Source organism: Danio rerio, chromosome 15 (genome assembly GCF_049306965.1).
Source record: "Danio rerio strain Tuebingen ecotype United States chromosome 15, GRCz12tu, whole genome shotgun sequence".
Classification (NCBI taxonomy): domain Eukaryota; kingdom Metazoa; phylum Chordata; class Actinopteri; order Cypriniformes; family Danionidae; genus Danio; species Danio rerio.
Window position 1 is genome coordinate 12,727,461 of NC_133190.1, and position 16,994 is coordinate 12,744,454.

The following is a 16,994-nucleotide window of genomic DNA, read 5'->3' on the forward strand; positions in this document are numbered from 1 at the left end:
TGGCCAAGAGTATGATCAGTTGGTTATCAATTTTTTTCTCAAACATTTTACCCACTTTCATTTTTTCCTATAGGACCAATATAGAAAAAGCTTGATGTGGCTTAAATAAATAAATAAATAAATAGACTAGTGGTCAAATATGCTGATCACTGATTTCACCATTAAAAATACAATCAGCAAATGTGTTTTTTTTTTTTTTGCATATTCACTACTATTTGTATATGGTTTTACAAATAGCATGGTTAGTTATTAGTGTATAAAGAAGTGTGTACATTAAACTATCATTTGAAGTAGTTTAAGTATAGTAACATTCATTTTTTTTTATTTAGTAAAGGCTTGATTATGGTTAAGCGTAAAAGTGAACATATCTAACCTTTGTTAGTCAGTTTAGATGAGTTACTGCATGAGACTACTAATATTAACGTTAAATCATTACAAATTATCGAACTGTAGATTAAATTACCTTCACTCAAGAGGTCAGCTTCAGCTACGCTGCGTTGGGGGCAGTTCCTCTTCAAAGAAGTCGTTTTTTTTTCGTGGCATACTGAAGAAAAATCCGCTAAAGAGTTAGGGCTAACAATTTGCAAAAAGACGCATCATGAGCGAGATAACCGTCTGCTCTGATAGGGAAGTTGGCAGTTCATTCAGTAGTCCAATCAAAACTTACGTAACATGACGTGACAACTGTGACGTTTCGTTGTAAACAGCCAGTTATCGACAAGGCGCCAAATTTTCAAATAGGAAAGCAAGGCAAGCGGCTTTCAGTTATACATTAGCTGTATCTGTTATAGCGCTATGCATACAGGGAAATTAAACAAGATTATACGCCTTTGCAGCGATGGAAAACATAGGAAATTAGTGATCAAATGGCTACAGAGGAAAGGCTTGCTTTGTAAAGCACCTCATTGTCGCCAGTGTGGAAAAAAGATGAGTATTAAAGCCCACAGTGGACGTGATGGTTACATATGGTAAGTAACGTCAAGCACAAAGCTTGTTTAACTCGCTGTTTTGATTGCTGATTTTAACATAATTTAAGTAAGTTTCCTTGAATACTATGTTATAGATTATCATCATTTTTTCACTTTTATTTTAGGACATGCTGAAGAAACAAGCATCGCAGAATTAGACTCTCCATTCGCAAAGGATCACTGTTTCATAACTCCAGAATTCCTTTGGTAAAGTGGATGGAATATATATATAGGTAATCTAATAATTATTAACTTAATGTCATTGCAGTCGAACGCTAACCTCGTTAGGTCTTTTTCATGTGTAATATAAATGTAAGATTATCAAGAAATATAGTTTAATAATATTTGCCCTGCCACTTCAACAACACACTCCTTATTGTTTATGAATAGAGTTTGTATAGGTGAAGAATCTGTGTTATATCTGTGTTTAAATACATTTTATCTGAAAAGCTAGCGTTGTAATATATATATATATATATATATATATATATATATATATATATATATATATATATATATATATATATATATATATAATTAACAAAAAATATTTTCTTAAAAGATTTTCACAGGGTCTACATTTAAGACAAATTGACTTGATGGATGATGGTGTTGCCAAAACTTCAACAACATTGTCCAGAATGAACAAATTGCTCAGAAAGGTAACTTAATTAATGACATGCACACATATACAATGCAGGCTTTTTCACTCTTACATTTAACAGCACCTTACTCAACCAATTCAATTTAATTAGGTTCATTAGTACAAATTTCCTATGGCTATTTTTTACAGGTTTGCATCAAGGCATTGAGTAATATGAAAAGAAGAACAGGCCTTAGAGTTGGTGGAAAGTCAAGACAGAAGTTTGTGGCCATAGATGAGTCCAAGTTTGCTCACAAGAGAAAGGTATGTTTGATGTGAAAATGTTTATACTGTATACTTAATAATTTTTACTATGTTGAAATACTAAAGTTCATTCCCCTTCGGTTGGGGAACTTCAGTGCCATAAAGTGGATGAAATCCACGAATGGGAGGATTCGGATCAGAAGCCGCTTGTCTGGAGAGTATTGAACGGGCCAATGAATGAAATTAATTGGCAGCGTAAGCTTGCGCAGGTGTGCGGCATAAGCAATTATCCCAGCATATAAGCGCACCTGAAGCCAGCAGACGCTATCCTTTTCGCTTCAGATCCTTTCTGAGTGAATCGATGAGGGTTCCTCTTGCTGTTCAGCACTTCAGAGCGAACGAGTGTGTCTCCCGGTCCAGAGTGGGTCTTCGCAGTGGCAGACGGTCGAGCTGGGTTTTTCCCTTGCCTGCGGTTCTTTGAGTCCGGTCCTCCAGAGCGGTGCGTATTGTTGCAAACTTTCCTAAAAGAGCAACACAGTCGTGCAGCACGTCCTTTTCAGGATGGCGCTCCGACTGTGCGTTTCTGGATGCAGGGGTTTCCTGGCTCCGGATGATGGACACGATCACTGCATTGCATGTTTGGGGGTCCAGCATGTTAATGCGGTGCTCGCGGGCGGTTCATGTCGTCATTGCGATGCCATGACCGTTGCACAGCTAAGATCGCGGCTAACTTTCGTAAGAGAGCGAGCCACCCCAGTTGCCTCCTGTTCTAAAAAAGCAGCGGGCGCTCGGGCAGATCTGAGGGTTCCAGCGGGAGATAATCCGCCGCCCACGGGCTCGCGGACCTCTCGCTCCTCACGGCGCTCCATCCAAGCTTCGGGTAGCGGGAGTGATCCGTCTAACCAGATGGTAGCTCTCACACTCGCTGACACCGGAGATCAGATGTCCTCCGCGGCATCGGAGGGTGGGCTTTCACTGTCCGACGAAGATCCGGACCCGCTCGCCCCCTCCGGGCAGGTGAGCGCTGTCAAATCGGATCCTGAAGCGGACATGTTAGCCGTGCTTTCCCGGGCTGCTTCGGCCTTGGGGTTGGAAATGGTTTATCCCCCAGCTCCGCGGCGGACCGACTAGATGGGTGCTACGTAGAGGATCAGAAGGCGAAGCCTTCGAAGCCTCTCGTCCCTTTCTTCCCGGAAGTGCACAGTAGGCTCACGCAGTCTTGGAGGGCACCTTTCTCTGCCCGCGCTGCGTGTACCTCCGCCCTCACCGCCCTTGACGGCGGAGCTGCCAGGGGGTATGAGGCGATCCCGTCAGTGAAGCGCGCTATCGCGGTCAATCTTTGTCCGCGCGGCGCCTCTACGTGGCGGGGTTTGCCCCGCCTCCCGTCCAAAGCCTGTAGGTTGTCTGCCTCCCTCGGAGCCAGAGCTTATAAGGCTGCGGGCCAGGCTGCTTCTGCTTTGCACGCGATGGCCACCTACCAGCGCTACCAAGCGCAGGCGCTGGCCGAGCTGCACGAGGGCAGGTCCAACCCAAGCTTATTACATGAGCTGCGCACCGCAACCGACTATGCTCTTCGGACTACTAAGTCCGCCACGTGTGCGCTGGGGAGGACGATGTCCACACTTGTGGTTCAGGAACGCCACCTCTGGCTAAACCTGGCCGATATGCGCGATGTTGACAAAGTTCCCTTTCTTGACTCGCCCATATCCCAGGCTGGCCTGTTCGGCGACACTGTCGGTGAATTCACCCAGGAATTCAAGGCGGTGAAAGAGCAGTCGGATGCGATGGGCAATGTCATCTATCGGCGAGCCATCCTCCTCCGCTGTTCCTCGCCGAGGGCGCCCGACAATGAGTGTTGCCCCGCCCCCGCCTGCACCTCCGGCCAAGCGAGCGCGGCGTACACCTCGAAAGCAGGCAGCCCCTCCTGCCCAGGGCGCCGTTAAGTCCGGTAAACGGACCGCGAAGCGTCCCTGAGACAGGCCATCCGGAGAAGAAGAGGAAACTTGCTCTTTCCCCGCTGGAGGGCGGGGCCCCGATAACAACGGTACTTTTTAGTGCCACCAAAACATCAGTAAAAGAGCACTTTTTCCCTTCCCCGGATGTGACTGCACGAGCTCTGCCAGTCCGGGACGTGCTGCCTTCCGGCTCGCAGACTCTACGTGCTTCGCCAGTGGCTCACGAGCGCTGGGGGGACGGTCTCCCTTCCCTCAGCCCTCCAGCCCCCTCTCCGGAGTCAGGGTGCGGAGCCAAAGCGAATCGCTCTCCTCCAGCTCTTCCGCGGGACCCTCGTGCTTCCCGGATCAGCACACCCACTCCGCGCTGCCCCACCGCTGGTACGTCAGCGATTGTAGCGATGACTCCATTAGCGAGGGCTCTGCCTGCCTGGTTAGCGCGGGCCAGCCCCTCGCGGTGGCTCATACGCACAATCAGACTCGGTTACGCGATTCAGTTCGCGAAACGGCCCCCCAAGTTTACGGGCGTGTATTTCTCCAGGGTCAACCCCCTGTCCGCCCCTGTCTTGCGAGAGGAGATTGCTGCCCTCCTGGCGAAGGGTGCAATCGAGCCGGTTCCTCCAGCCGAGATGGAGAGTGGGTTTTACAGCCCATACTTTATCGTACCCAAAAAGAGCGGTGGGTCACGGCCAATCCTAGATCTGCGCGTTTTGAACCGCTGTCTGCACAGGGTGCCGTTCAAAATGCTCACGCAGAGGCGCATTCTCCAATGCGTTCGTCCTCAGGATTGGTTTGCAGCTATAGACCTGAAGGACGCGTATTTCCATGTCTCCATTCGTCCACGCCACCGCCAATTTCTGTGGTTTGCGTTCGAGGGTCGAGCGTGGCAGTACAAGGTCCTCCCCTTCGGGCTCTCTCTGTCTCCGCGGGTCTTCACCAAACTTGCGGAGGGTGCCCTAGCGCCCCTTCGGCTCGCGGGCATTCGCATACTCAATTATCTCGACGACTGGCTGATTTTAGCCCACTCGCGGGAGCAATTGATTATGCACAGGGACAAGGTGCTTCGGCATCTCCGCCTACTGGGGCTTCAGGTCAACCGAGAAAAGAGCAAACTCGCCCCCGTGCAGAGAATTTCTTTTCTCGGGATGGAGCTGGACTCGATCACCATGGTAGCGCACCTCTCCGAGGAACGCGCTCGCCTGTTGCTGAACTGTCTGAGGGAGCTCGACAGCAAACTAGTGGTCCCACTGAAGTTCTTTCAGAGGCTCCTGGGGCATATGGCATCCGCAGCCGCCGTCACGCCGCTCGGGTTGCTCCATATGAGACCACTTCAGCACTGGCTTCACGATCGGGTCCCCAGACGCGCATGGCACGCGGGCACACACCGGGTCTCGGTTACTGCGCTGTGTCGCCGCGCCCTCAGCCCTTGGAACGACCCCTCGTTCCTACAGGCCGGTGTGCCTCTAGGACAGGCGTCCAGCCATGTTGTTGTTTCAACAGATGCTTCCAACACGGGTTGGGGGGCCGTGTGTCGCGGGCATGCGGCTGCGGGCCTGTGGAAGGGTGCCCAGCTGCATTGGCATATCAATCGCCTAGAGCTGTTGGCAGTGTTCCTCGCTCTCCACCGCTTTTTACCGGTGCTGGAGCGGCAACACGTGCTGGTCAGGACGGACAGTATGGCGGTGGCGGCGTATATCAACCGCATGGGGGGTATGCGCTCTCGCCGCATGTCTCAGCTCGCCCGCCGTCTGCTCCTCTGTAGTCACCCGTGGCTGAAATCGCTGCGCGCCATTCACATTCCAGGCACGCTCAATCGTGCAGCCGATGCGCTCTCACGACAGCTGTTCTGCTAGTTGCGCCCCTTTGGCCCAACCGGACCTGGATATCAGAGCTCTCACTCCTCGCGACGGCCCTCCCCTGGCGGATCCCTTTGAGAGAGGACCTACTCTCTCAGGGACAGCGCACCATCTGGCACCCTCGCCCCGATCTTTGGAACCTCCACGTGTGGTCCCTAGACGCGAGGAAGACTTAGGTAACCTACCAACTGCGGTGGTTAATACCATCACTCAGGCTAGAGCCCCCTCCACGAGGCGCGCCTACGCCCTGAAGTGGAGTCTATTCACTGAATGGTGCGTCTCTCGCAGAGAAGACCCCCGAAATTGCCAGATTAGTGTTGTGCTCTCTTTCCTTCAAGAGAAGTTGGACAGCAGGCTGTCGCCCTCCACTCTCAAGGTTTACGTGGCCGCCATCTCCGCTTATCATAGCGCGGTAGCTGGCGGCACCGTGGGAAAGCATAACCTTGTAATCCAGTTCCTTAGGGGTGCTAGGCGAATTAATCCATCTCGCCCCCCTCTCATGCCCTCTTGGGATCTCGCCCTCGTTCTCACGAGTTTGCGATCCGATCCCTTTGAGCCACTCGAATCAGTATCTCTAAGATTTCTGTCCCTGAAGACAGCTCTGCTGGTTGCGTTGGCCTCCATCAAGAGGGTCGGGGACCTGGAGGCATTTTCGGTCAGTGACTCGTGCCTGGAATTCGGGCCGGATTACTCTCACGTCATCCTGAGACCCCGCCCCGGTTATGTGCCCAAGGTTCCTACCACCCCCTTTAGAGATCAGGTAGTGAACCTGCAAGCGCTGCCCCCGGAGGAGGCAGACCCAACCCTTTCTTTACTTTGTCCAGTTCGCGCTCTGCGCATTTATGTGGACCGTACTCAGAATTTTAGATTATCTGAGCAGCTCTTTGTCTGTTATGGCGGTCGGCAGCAGGGAAGTGCCGTATCGAAACAAAGATTATCCCACTGGATTGTGGATGCCATTTCACTCGCTTATTCGAGTCGAGGTCAGCCGTGTCCCCCGGGAGTACGTGCACACTCCACTTGGAGCGTTGCATCCTCTTGGGCGCGTGCACGCGACGCCTCTCTAACAGACATCTGTAGAGCTGCGGGCTGGGCGACACCCAACACATTTGCAAGGTTTTACAATCTGCGAGTGGAGCCGGTTTCCTCAAGGGTATTAGGTAACCCTTTGGTGATTGAGGAAACAACTCGGTAGGGTGTTGAAACACGCTTGCTGCGCCATTCTCCCTAACACGGAGGTGTGTGCGCCTTTTTATCTGTCAGTAAAGTTCCCCGTCAGGTGAGCCCTGCAGATTCCTCCGTGGCCCCCAGCACTGACTCAGCGGAGGAGTCACTTCCTGGCCCACTACGTTGTAGGTCTGCCCGCTGGTCAGCCCGCGTTTTGGGTATAGGTACCTGCTATGCGTGATCCCCACTAGGCGATTCCATATGCTTATTCCGCCACGGTTAAGTTCCCCCCCTGGGCGGACCCGTGTCTTCCCTCTCTGCTAACCACTCTTTGCTATGCGTACTCCCCCTTTTTAGGGCTAGTCCATATGTAAATTCTGCCATCTATCCCCCCTTGGGTAACGGATGGCCTCCGCAGCGTCCTCCCTATCGGGATTGCACGCTTCCCAACGTTCTGTCGTATTTCCTAGAATTATCTAGATGCTCACGACTTCCCAAAAAATATATCTAAATCCGTAAAACTTCTGTTGAAGTAGGATAAATTAGGGCCAGGGACACGTTGGAGGACCGCGCCTCCCATGATGTGGGTGCGTCACGCTTGCTTGACTATCTCCTCATCGGGGGCGTTGGTAAGGTGCAGTCATTATGGCGCTTTCCATACTTCTCCCATTCGTGGATTTCATCCACTTTATGGCACTGATGTTCCCCAACCGAAGGGGAACGTTTGAGGTTACAGAAGTAACCATAAGTGCCATACTCCGTCGCCATAATGACTGTCCCTTAGCTGTTTGAAAGTCTCTTCAGCTTAAAAGGATAGCGTCTGCTGGCTTCAGGTGCGCTTATATGCTGGGATAATTGCTTATGCCGCACACCTGCGCAAGCTTACGCTGCCAATTAATTTCATTCATTGGCCCGTTCAATACTCTCCAGACAAGCGGCTTCTGATCCGAATCCTCCCATTCGTGGATTTCATCCACTTTATGGCACTTCCGTTCCCCTCCTCGGGGAACGAAGGGTTACTTCTGTAACCTCGAACGTTAACCTGTATTCAGCAATACTTCCAGAGTTAACATTAAAGTACATCAAAATAGCACATGTAATCAAAAGCAGGGATATGATTTTTATATATAAATGCAAATTCTTGTATGTTCTGATGTCAGTGGGGTGACCCTTGCGGTTTTAATGTAAATTTCTTCATTTAGGACATCATGTGATTGTACCCAATAATTACAGATTTCACTATTTTCCTGTGTCTCCAGGAAGTAATGTCTATAATGATATTTGTGTAGTCCTTCAATCTACACATATGAGGAAGCTGATGTCAATGTTGTCACGGTTTATTCTTTATTTAGCCTTTCTTCATTATTATTATTATTATTATTATTATTCTCTTCGTGATTGTGTTGTGGTGAAGATTGTTTTATTAATTGCAATTTCTTTTCTTTGAGGCTGGCTCCGCCTTGCACCTGCCGCTAATTCAACTTGTCGCCTTTATAAGCGGAAGCTGAGTGTGTGTCGGTGTGGCTCTTGATTTCCAGCGCGTCTGACCGATCCTCGCGATCTTGTCTCTCTTTGGAGGGTATGACCCGTACTTTCTGAGAATCTCTCCGTATCTTGCCCTGATGAAGAAGGTCCGAACTTCTGTGCGCGTCTTGTGCAGTAGCTGCTGAGGAGCCATGCTGGTGTTGTGCCGTTTCTTTGATCTATGATTTTCTTGTTTTTTATCAATATTTTCTTTATAATATATGTTTTGTTTGTTAGTCAAAGCAATTGCTTTGACTTGGTTATTGTTTGATTAATGATTTATATTTCTGTTGCCACCTTAATTAAATAGGATACGTATTTTCTGGTCTCTAAATAAATAGAGAATTGTAATTCTGGTTTCTGTGTCCTTTTATGTTGCTAACCCCTTCCCTAGACGAGCCTTAAAAAACTGGGGTTCGTAACATAAATGGGGGCTCGTCCGGGATTAAGTAAAATTCTTAAAATTTGTGTTTTTCAGTGACTAGCTTATGTGGTGAGTAAATCATTTACCGACTCCTGCCTGGGTGAGTTAGAGTAAGCCAACAGGCTGTGCTTTGCGCCAGTCTGGCTACGGCTGACTGTTTATTGTTTTGCTTTATTATTTTAGTTTATTATTTTTGGAGGTATTCCGGGGGAGAGAAAAAACTCTTAATCGGTACCCTCTGAAGACTAGCTGAGTTTAGTTAGTTTTCTGGTTAGATAGGTGTAGGACTGGGCTGTGTGTTTGGTATTTTTTATTTTTTTTTTGCTCACAACATATGTTTTGAAGGATGGCAACTTTTGATTTAAATAATTTCATAGATCAACCTAGTGTTGAGGAATTGGAAGTGTGCTGTAAAAACGATTTATTTTTGATCGCTCAACATTTTGAAATTCCTGTTGTTAAAACTCAGCGTAAAGCAGAGATAAAGGCGTGTATAAGTGATTTTCTGATTGACAAATGTATCTTTCCTGTAACAGAGACAGTGGTTACCCAAGCTGCTGAATCATTAGTGGATGCAGAAGGTTCTTCACAAGTGCGGGTTGGTGATTTGACTACACCAGGGGATGTGGTTAATGGGGAGGTATGTCCACCTTTTTCCCTGCCTAAGTTTGAACCAGCTTCTCTTTCTGAGGCATCACCTGAATTTCGTTCAGATTGGCGTTTAAAACTTCGTTTAGCGCGATTACAACTTGAAACACAAGATCGAGCTCAAGCGAGACAAGATGATTTAAAACATCAGATTGAAATGTATCGAATTGATGCAGATATGAAAGTGCGTATGCGAGAGTTAGAATTACAGGCTGCTCAGACTTTATCTAAAACACCTGTGAGATCTATTAACGTAAATGGTGGCGTAGACGTGGCTACTGCCCCAGCTGATGCCAGTATCGTTGTGAATTCTGTTCCATCTGATGAGAAACCTGAGGCGTTAATTCCGTCAAGGTATTTCGATGTAGCAAAGAATATTGCACTAGTTCCATGTTTCCGTGAAAAAGAAGTTGAAGCGTATTTTCAAGCTTTTGAACGAATTGCGACTGCTTTGAAGTGGCCAAACGAGGTATGGGCTTTGATGCTTCAATGCAAATTAACAGGTAAGGCGCAGGAGGTTTGTGCATCACTTTCTGTGGAGGATAGCATTCAGTATGAGGCTATGAAAGCTGCGATTTTGCGGGCATATGAGTTAGTTCCTGAGCATTATAGACAGCGTTTCCGTACTACGAAAAAATCTGCATCTCAAACTTATGTTGAGTTTTCGCGTGAGAAAGGAATACTGTTTGATCGCTGGGTAAAAGCATGTAAAGTTACAGACTTAAATTCTTTGCGAGAGCTTATGTTAATAGAGGAGTTTAAAAATTGCGTTCCTGAACGTACTGCTTTATACTTAAACGAACAGAAGGTCAGCACTGTACAACAAGCAGCTGTATTAGCGGATGAATATGCGTTAATGCACAAAACTGTGTTTAAGCGTACAGGTGAGAATGTGTTGTCCGGACACGAGAATGAGAAAATTCCTGAAAATAAAGTGTGGGCTTCTTCTAGCTTAAAATCTCGAAAAGAATGCAGGTATTGCCATAATTTGGGACACATAATGTCTGAATGCCGTACTTTACAACGAAAACAGGAGCGACAGGAATCAATGCAGCCCCGAGGTTCGGTTTTAGTCAAAACTCTGCCTTTTTCTTCCATTCCCGAACCAGATCCATGTTTCAAACCTTTTGTCTTCGACGGTTTTGTATCACTGAATGAGGGGGACGGTGGTAGGAAATCCGTACGAATTCTTCGTGATACTGGAGGATCTCAATCTTTCATTTTAGCAGACGCTTTAGATTTTTGCGACTCCACTGCGTGTGAGACCAGCACGATTATTCAAGGCATTGAAATGGGGTATGTAACCGTACCATTGCATCGTGTGTGGGTAACATCGGAGTTGGCATCTGGATGTTTTGAAGTGGCAGTGCGTGCATCGTTACCAGTAAAGGGAATTGACTTTATTATGGGCAATGATATTGCTGGTGGTAAAGTTATGCCGGTTGTGCAGGTGACTAATCTTCCTTCTTATGAAAAGCAACTTGATTTATGCGCTGAAACTTTTCCCGAAGTTTTTCCTAGTGTCGTTACTACTCGAGCACAATTAAAATGTGATCGTTCAGAAAATAAGTGCCTTAACGGCTCTATTTTTTCCCAGATTCTGGGAGATGATGTGCTTCCAGAATCTGTGGTTAAAGATCAAACGGCGACGTCGTCTGTTCGTTTTGATCTTGGTATGGATTTGCCTGTTTCTCGAGAAGCTTTGATTGATGCGCAGAAGGGTGATCCAACATTACAAAAATGTCGCACAAATGCTGAGGTTAGTTCGCCGTACCGGCGAAACTGTCATTATGTTTGGAAAGACTCCGTGCTGATGCGAAAGTGGGTTAGTACTTTGAGTGAGCCAGAGAATGAGGACGATTGGGTATATCAAATTGTGGTTCCATCTAAATTTAGACAGTCTGTGTTGAGTTTGGCTCATGACCATCTTTGGTCCGGTCATCTCGGAATTTATAAGACCTACCATCGAGTGCTTAGGCATTTCTTTTGGCCGGGATTAAAATCGGACGTTGCCAACTACTGTAAGTCCTGTCACGTCTGTCAAGTGAGTGGAAAGCCGAATCAGTCTGTGCCACTTGCTCCTCTCTGTCCTATACCTGCTGTAGGTGAGCCATTTGAACGAGTTTTGGTGGACTGTGTCGGTCCTCTTCCTCGTGCAAAATCAGGTTGCCAATATCTAGTAACTGTTATGTGCGCAGCTACTCGATTCCCAGAAGCGATTCCTTTAAGGAATATAACTGCTAAATCTGTCACTAAAGCGTTAACAAAATTCTTCACAACTTTTGGATTGCCAAAAATTGTTCAAACAGACCAGGGTTCAAACTTTCTTTCTCGCGTGTTTAAAAACTCACTAAAAGCATTAGGAGTTTCTCATGTTGTGTCCAGTGCGTATCACCCAGAGTCGCAAGGAGCTTTAGAGCGTTGGCATCAAACGTTAAAATCTGCTCTCCGTAAATTCTGCGTTGAAACTGGAAACGAATGGGACGAAGCTGTTCCTTTTGTTTTATTCGCAATGCGTGAAGCGCGACAAGATTCCCTAGGATTTAGCCCATCTGAGTTGGTGTTCGGTTTTGAAATTCGAGGGCCAATGAAGATGCTAAAGGAGGAATTCTTTGGTATCAGTTCTCGTAAGACTAACGTGATCGACTTTGTTTCTCGTATGCGGGAGCGCTTACGAAAAGCTTGTGATCTTGCTAGGGAAGCTCTTTCACTCTCTCAACAGAAAATGAAGCGTTTCTATGACCAAAAAACAGTGGTGCGTAATTTTTTGCCAGGTGAGAAAGTGTTGATTTTAATTCCTACCCCTGGGTCTGCTCTGACTGCGCGGTTTTCTGGTCCTTACCTTGTGAAAAGTAAGGTTGGCGAAACGGGCTATATAATCCATACTCCTGATCGGAGGAGAAAGACTCGTTTTTGCCATGTCAATATGATTAAGTCCTATGTCGACCGTGCTGATACTGAGACCGTTAGTGTTTCTGCAGGTGAGTGGAAACCAGCGACTGACATAAAGGAGGGTGTGTCTTTGCTGACTTGCACGTTACCCGAGGATGTGGATGATGGCTTTAGTATGCCGATTGAAGTGTTAAACGGTGGATTAATGAAAAACTCAGAATTGTTACTAACTTTGCCTTCTCAGCTTACTTATCTGTCCCATGATCAGGTGCAGGATATACAAAAGCTTTTGGAGAGTTTTCCAGATTTGTTCAGTGATGTGCCCCGTGGTACCGCTGTCCTGACGCATGACATCGATGTCGGAGATGCATTACCGATTAAGCAACATGCTTATCGCTGTCCAATAAATAAGAGAGAGGTAATGAAAGCCGAAGTTGATTATCTTTTGCGAAATGGTTTTGCTGTGCCAAGTAGTAGTTCGTGGAGCTCTCCATGCGTATTAGTGCCGAAAGCTGATGGATCTTTCCGTTTTTGTACAGATTTTCGAAAAATTAATGCTGTTACTGTGCCTGATGCGTTCCCACTTCCCCGTATTGATGACTGCATCGATAACCTTGGTGCTGCGAAATACATCACGAAATTAGATCTCTTAAAAGGTTATTGGCAGATATCACTATCGGAGCGCGCATCTAATATCTCTGCGTTTGTGACTCCGGACGCATTTCTACAGTATACGCGGATGGCATTCGGTTTGCGAAACGCACCGGCAACTTTTCAGCGTTTAATGTCTATCGTGTTGGGTGATGTTCAAAACTGTAACATCTACTTGGACGATGTAGTAATTCACTCTTTGACTTGGTCTGAACATCTTTCATCTCTCTCTGACGTTTTTCACCGTTTATCTGCTGCTTCCCTCACCTTGAATCTCAAAAAGTGTGAGTTTGCTAAAGCTTCTGTTACCTATCTAGGTAAGCAAGTGGGAAATGGGTTTGTGAAGCCTGTGGATGTAAAAATCTTTGCGGTCTTAGAGTATCCTGTACCTGCTACGAGACGAGAGTTGCGTCGATTTCTGGGTATGGTGGGATTTTACCGCTGTTTTTGTAAAAACTTTTCAAGCGTGGTAGCTCCGTTAACGCGATTGTGCAGTCCAAAGGTTGAGTTTTGTTGGACTGATGATTGCCAACAGGCATTTTTGTCTGCAAAATCCCTTCTTTGCAATGCTCCTGTTCTCTCCGCTCCTGACGTGTCTCGTGCGTTCCAGCTGGAGGTGGATGCTAGTGCCGTGGGAGCGGGAGCTGTTCTTCTCCAGGAGGGTGCTGACGGAGTGGTGCATCCTGTATCCTATTTTTCTGCTAAGTTTAATCGACATCAGTTAAACTATTCCACCATAAAAAAAGAAACCCTGGCATTACTCTTAGCGTTGAGACATTTTGATGTCTATGTTTCAGGTAGTTCATATCCAGTTATTGTCCATACTGACCATAATCCTCTTGTTTTTCTGAGCAGAATGTACAACCATAATCAGCGCTTGATGCGTTGGGCATTAATGGTACAGCCATACAATCTTGAAATTCGTCATAAAAGAGGAACTGAAAATGTGGTGGCGGATGCACTGTCCCGATTGTATCCTTAATCACCTTGTTGAAACAGTTTATTTTTCCTTGTTTTTCCAATGGGAAAACAAGGATGGGAGAAGTAAAAACTGTTTCTTGCTTCAGGGGGGGAGGTGTCACGGTTTATTCTTTATTTAGCCTTTCTTCATTATTATTATTATTATTATTATTATTCTCTTCGTGATTGTGTTGTGGTGAAGATTGTTTTATTAATTGCAATTTCTTTTCTTTGAGGCTGGCTCCGCCTTGCACCTGCCGCTAATTCAACTTGTCGCCTTTATAAGCGGAAGCTGAGTGTGTGTCGGTGTGGCTCTTGATTTCCAGCGCGTCTGACCGATCCTCGCGATCTTGTCTCTCTTTGGAGGGTATGACCCGTACTTGCTGAGAATCTCTCCGTATCTTGCCCTGATGAAGAAGGTCCGAACTTCTGTGCGCGTCTTGTGCAGCCGCTGCTGAGGAGCCATGCTGGTGTTGTGCCGTTTCTTTGATCTATGATTTTCTTGTTTTTTATCAATATTTTCTTTATAATATATGTTTTGTTTGTTAGTCAAAGCAATTGCTTTGACTTGGTTATTGTTTGATTAATGATTTATATTTCTGTTGCCACCTTAATTAAATAGGATACGTATTTTCTGGTCTCTAAATAAATAGAGAATTGTAATTCTGGTTTCTGTGTCCTTTTATGTTGCTAACCCCTTCCCTAGACGAGCCTTAAAAAACTGGGGTTCGTAACAATGTGAAAAACAATGACATAGATTTGAATGTGTTAATGTGAATTTTATGATTTCACTTTTGAGTGTGCACCATGTTTTATTACCCTCTGCAAATCATCTGTTCTTACAGTCTTTATTTAATATTTAATAGACAATAACCTGAAATGTATACCTAAATATTAATTTCAAAAAGTTAGATTATTATACCTAACTCAAGAGTTGCACATTATACATAATATTTTAAGAAATTTAGACAATTTCATTTTGAAATTTAAACAAACTTTGGACTGACTAGTAATTTATTTATCAGGTTGAAATTAAAGGTGTACTAAATAACTGCAGACACTTGCATTTTTTAAATTCTATTTTATGCATTGATGAAGACACAATGGCACCACACAAGTTAGTGGCCATTTAGCAGCAGCAGTGTGCCGTTCTGTCCTCAGACTAAAGAACTAGGTATAGACCAATTGGTTTAAAAATTATTCCGATGATTATTAAACTGCTTTTTAAGTTAATTGAGATAGATGCATGGTGAAAAATAACTATGGTCAGTCATTGGGAGATTTTACTGCTCTTACAATTTCTGTTGTTTCTTGTGTTCATTGCTTTTCTGTTTATTCGTGGCCGCTTTTGTACTAGTTGGCAGAGAAGAAAAGGATGGGTTTTTGGGATAATGGAAGTTAAAGGAGAACGCCGCCTACCAGTCTTAAATATGGTAAAGGACCGTTCCAGGACCACACTGGTGCCCATCATCACAAGGCACATCAGAAGGGGGTTAACTGTTTACAGTGACAATTGGAGGGCATATCTGAATGCATTACAACCTTTACGATACAGACACCTAACTGTTAATCACAGTGAAAATTTTGTTGATCCCCGAACTGGCTGTCACACACAACATATTGAAAGGGCTTGGCTTGCCATCAAGGCACAGGTATCAAGATTAAGGGGTAACAAGACTACAAAACTATTAAGAGAACATTTGAAATTCATTCAGTGGCACTACTGGCTGGGAAGGCGAAATAGCAAAGTTGCCTTAGCACAGCTGATCCATGACATTAGAAAAGCATACCGGGTTCATTGAAAATATATATACCATTTTTTTCTCTTTTATTTGCTGTTTATATTGTGACATTTCTTCAGATTCTAAAATTTCCTGATAATACAAACAATTAACTTGTTTTAATACATTCATAGCTTACTCAAAATACTTGTGTAAAATACTATGTTGCAGAGTAAAAATCAAATACGAATGTGACAGTTTTGATTTAATATATCCTGGGATATTATTTACAGCACTGATTGTTTTCTTTATTGCTCTTTTAAATTTTTCTTTTGTGATTGCTGGCACTCTGTTGAACAATCTGACTTTACAGTGTAAATTACAATATTCTGTTACTTTGCTAGAACATTGGAACTGCAATGCAATAAAGTTACACTACATATTAAATATACTATTCCTTTGGATTCACCATGCATTTTCCCTTGCTACAGTTATATGAGGACATGAAAGGATAGTTCATGAGAAGTTACCATGTCAGTACATTGTTAATGTGTTTGATTTGGATTTATATTACACAGTAGTTTGTGACCATTTTGTTAGTACACTTTTAAAAAAAAATGTTTACACTTTATTTACATACAGTATGTACACATTGGGTGGACGGTTTCTGAGGAGTTTCCATGTAGGTACACTGTTGTTAGGCAGTTGCACGGAGGATTATGTTTTATATATTACATAGTAATTTGTGACAAATTTACACTTTATGATGAGTGGATAGTTCCTGTGGAGTTTCCATGTAAGTACACTGTTAATAAGTGCACTGTTAGACATTTCTGTAAATTACACAGTTATTTACTGTATTTCACCCAGTGTAATACTGCAAATTCCTTTTACGGTAAATAACTGTATTTACCGTTGCATTATGGGAATTTAGTGTGACGTCGAACAACATATACAGCGATGTACTGTATTTGTAAAAATTCGTGTATTATACTGTATTTTCCACAACTGCTTCAACGCCACCTTGCGGCGATTCGACTACTCTGCACCACATTTTGCCTGAGGACCCTGGAGCAATTCTGGAGGACAATTTATTAGTGTGCCTGAAGAATATACTGGATTTAACAAACTTTACTCTGGTAAGCTGAGGCAGTGTTTCATTTTACAGAATGTTTTATGGACAAGAATAGAACAAAGTAAAGTATAAAGTTGGCTATTATTATTTTCTCTGGCTTGGCGTTATTTCGCCCATTTGAGAAATATATCATCTATTAAGATGTTACCTTTATTTAATTTATTACATTAACACTACTATTACTTTAAATAAGACTGTTTATGACTATTAGCCATTGTTCTCGTCATATCTTTTTATTTATTTACATAG

At 44.8% G+C, this 16,994-nt stretch overlaps 1 protein-coding gene and 1 pseudogene across 1 annotated transcript in view; one reads left to right on the forward strand and one right to left on the reverse strand.

The window, feature by feature from the left end:
- The window catches only part of LOC141377778 (uncharacterized), a 369,547-nt gene that overhangs the window by 346,313 nt on the left and 6,240 nt on the right, over positions 1 to 16,994 (reverse strand). The window lies entirely within an intron of this gene.
- Positions 796 to 15,691, forward strand: LOC141377976 (uncharacterized; annotated as a pseudogene).